Raw genomic sequence first — 3,561 nt, forward strand, 5'->3', positions numbered from 1 at the left:
TACCTCATGTCTCTGTCCACTCTTTGCCATTCAGTGGGTGAACATGTTTCTCACAGTATGGGGGGGGAGTACATCTGGGATCCCTGTGACTGCAGGACAGGGGCCCCATGGGGGAAAGACACGTTCCACCCAATTTGGGAGGCCCTGCTCTCTGGATGCCGCAGCTTCTCATGAGAGTGCAGATGGGCCTAGGACTGTTATTCCAAAGACATTAGAAGCAACACTGAGGAAGGAAGCAGGTACCATAGCAACCAGGCAACCTCATCCATGAGCCAAAGTTAACAGGGCTTCTTGCTCAGATCTCACCTCTTCAATTCCCTGTTCAACATTTCTGTCCCAATGACCTAGTGCTAATCAAGACCTGGAAGGAGGAAAAACTTCAGCCAGGTTGGGAAGATCCCTACCAGGTTCTGGTCTCTATTGAGACTGCTGTACTAACAGGAAAAAGCAGTAGACTCAGTCTACCAGGGTAAATGGACTAGTGACCTCACAAACAAAAACTGAAGACCAGCAGGAAAGTCATGGGCCTCCAGGAGAACTCTTAGAGGTCGCTTTGGAGAGAGAGATTTTGACTATAGGGTGTGGACGCTCGCCAGAGACACAAAGAGAGACAAAGAAACAAAAATGAGAAATCACTCCTCAGGGGGGATGTGCATGCCACAATCTCTTCTCCTCCATTCTCCTCTCAGGATTTTGGGCACACATGCACATGCACCCAGCATGTTTAAGCAACCGGGTCTGGGACTCAAACCGCAGTCAAACTGTGTGGGAGTCCAGCAACATAACCAAAGATGTTTTGTCTTCTCCTGGTGATAAGACTGTGAAACCAGAGCTGGAGAGATCCCTATAGTAGTGGTAATAGAATGGGGGAAGGGACAGTATGTTGTGTAGTGGTTAAGGCACTGAACTCTTTCATGGCTGTCCTTGATTTAAGTCCTGACAAGGGACTTTGGCTTAAAACCTATGCCAGGTGGGTGTGCATATGTACCTGCCCAAAATCCTGAAAGGAAAACTGAGGAGAAGGGATTGCAGCATGGCAACTCCCCTGGGATGTGGTTTCTCACTTTCTCTCTGTCTCTTTCTGTGTTTCTGGCAAGCACACAAGTACACATACTTTATAGCAAGCATATCTCTTAGAAAAAGAAAAAGGAAGGAAAAAGAAAGAAAGAAAGGGACCAGCAGTTAGCATAATGGCTATGTGACTGAACTCCCATGTAGCCGACCGTGGTTCGAGTCCCAGACCCGGTGACTTAAACACACACCAGGCACATATGCGTGCGTGCCCAAGATCATGAGAGAAGAATGGAGGAGAAGGGATTGCGGAATGGTGTTCCCCCCTGGGGGATAATTTCTCGCTTTCTATCTCTCCATCTCTCTGTCTTTCTGGCGAATGCACGTTCTGTGTAACAAAAACCTCTCCAAAAAAGAAAAAAGAAAGAAAGAAAAATGAAGAATGAGAGAAAAAAAAAAAAAAAGAAAGAGAAACAAAGAGAAAGAGAAAGAAGAAAAAGAAAGAAGGAAGGAAGAAAAGAAAGAAAGAAGAAAGGAAAGAAGGAAGAAAAAAGGAAAGAAGGAAAAAAGAAAGAAAGAAGGAAAGAGAGAGAGAAAGTAAAAGGAAAAAAGCCTTCCACTGCTGCAACTGATCCAAGTCTAGGAGCTATGTTCCCTGAGCCACGGTCCTCCACCATGGCCCCGGAGGAGAGTCTGCTCAAGAGCCCTGACCCATGCATTCCACAGCTGCACTTTCTACTCAGACTGCCCTAGCACCATGGGGACGTGACCCTGTGCAAGTGTTGGTGGTGGTGGTCTGCGATAACAACATGGCTCCGTATTACGAAGCCTTGTGCAAATCCCTCGACTGGCAGATGAACATGGACCTACTTAATAAAATGAAGGTGAATGAAGAAGAGTTGAAACGTTTGGATGAGGACCTGGAAGATGCTGAAAAGAATCTTGGAGAGACTGAAATTGGAGATGCGATGATGGCAAAGACCAAGCCCCTCAGTGGGATAGGTGAGAAGGAGGCAGCTCTGACAGCCTTTTGCAAGACATATGACACAACTGAGCCCTGGGTCACCAACTGACTATTGTATTCTATCTCCTTAGAATTGTCTTATTTTATATGGATAATGATCTCATCACACGAAACACAGAAAAGGCCCAAAGCTTAATAGAAGGAGGAGACTGGGACAGGAGAAACCACCAAAAGGTGTATCAAAGTCTGTATTGTGTGGCTCTTCGTGATTTCAAACAGGCAGCTGAACTCTTTCTTGGCACTGTTTCAACATTCACATCCCATGAACTCATGGATTATAAAATGTTTGTAATTTATGCCATGTACAGCAGCATGATTGTCTAAGAAAGACCAGGGAAAATGTCATTAAAGGATTAGAGATTTTTGAAGTGTTGTGCAGTCTAAAGGACTGGCTTTTTCTGCCTCACTATCGATACTATGTGAGAGAAATGAGAATTCATGCATACAGCCAGCTGTTAGAATCATACAGGTCATTAACTCTGGGCGATATGGCAGAAGCGTCTGGTGTTGGTATGGAATTCTTTGATCAGGAACTCTCTAGATGTATTGCTGCTGGGAGGCTACACTGCAATATAGATAAAGTGAATGAAATAGGAGAAACCAACAAGCCTGATAGCAAGAACTGGCAGTACCAAGAAACTATTAAGAAAGGAGATCTGTTACTAAACAGAGTTCAGAAACATCCCAGAGCAATTACTATGTCAAACCATGTTATAGTTCACTTATGTGCCCACTTCAACTGTATAAAATAAATACTGCTCATTCATTTCAGTTTAAAAAGAGAGAAAGAGAGACAGAGAAAGAAAAAGAGAAAGAAAGAAAAAGGAAGAGAGAAAGAAAATGAAAGAGTATCCAGAGGACTTCAAAAAGTTCATGGGAGAATAAAATTTGGCTTTGTCTCCATGTTATTCTTATGTGGAGGGGAAACCCAGAACTGTGATGAGTCATGTGATATATCTCAGCAATGTACTCTACAAAGATGGGAACCACCAAGCTGAAGCCAGCACAGGGGATGTTATCAATCCATCACCTCCAAGGGAAACTGGCAGGTTTCCACATCTGCAACAACAAACACAGCCTGGCTGGTGCCAGTGCACCCCTCTTCCTGCAGCTCATTTGTCTGGCATGGGCAACTGTGGGTGCAAAATGCAGAGGCTGTCTGGGGTTCCTTACACCTTGCCTGGAGAGTTCTGGTGCAAGGGAAGGGTGTCAGGGTTTGTTCACACTCTCCAGCCTCGTCCTGTCTCCATTGGCCTCTGCCGACCCAAATCTACTTTCCATTGGACTGGAGGAAGGGAGAAAGCAGGAAAACCAAGGAGGATCATTAGTGTCAGTGAGAGAGAACTTGACAAGTTTTAGTGCTCATTCTCTTCAATTCCCTTGCCCAATCTCAACTTGTCTTTTTAGAACCTAACCAAAGTTCCCCTTATAACAGCAAACAGACATTCGCTGAGTTAAGAGATATCCATTCCTGGGACCAGCAAAGAGTGTAATGGCTATGTCGCTGGACTCCCATGTGGCCAACT

General features: G+C 44.9%; 1 pseudogene; it reads left to right on the forward strand.

Annotated features, from left to right (window-relative positions):
- The first annotated feature begins 1,686 nt into the window (after window positions 1-1,686).
- LOC102472022 (26S proteasome non-ATPase regulatory subunit 6 pseudogene) lies at window positions 1,687-2,787 on the forward strand (annotated as a pseudogene).
- Window positions 2,788-3,561: the final 774 nt, after the last annotated feature.

This window comes from Tupaia chinensis, unplaced genomic scaffold (assembly GCF_000334495.1).
Source record: "Tupaia chinensis unplaced genomic scaffold, TupChi_1.0 Scaffold149720_1, whole genome shotgun sequence".
NCBI lineage: Eukaryota > Metazoa > Chordata > Mammalia > Scandentia > Tupaiidae > Tupaia > Tupaia belangeri.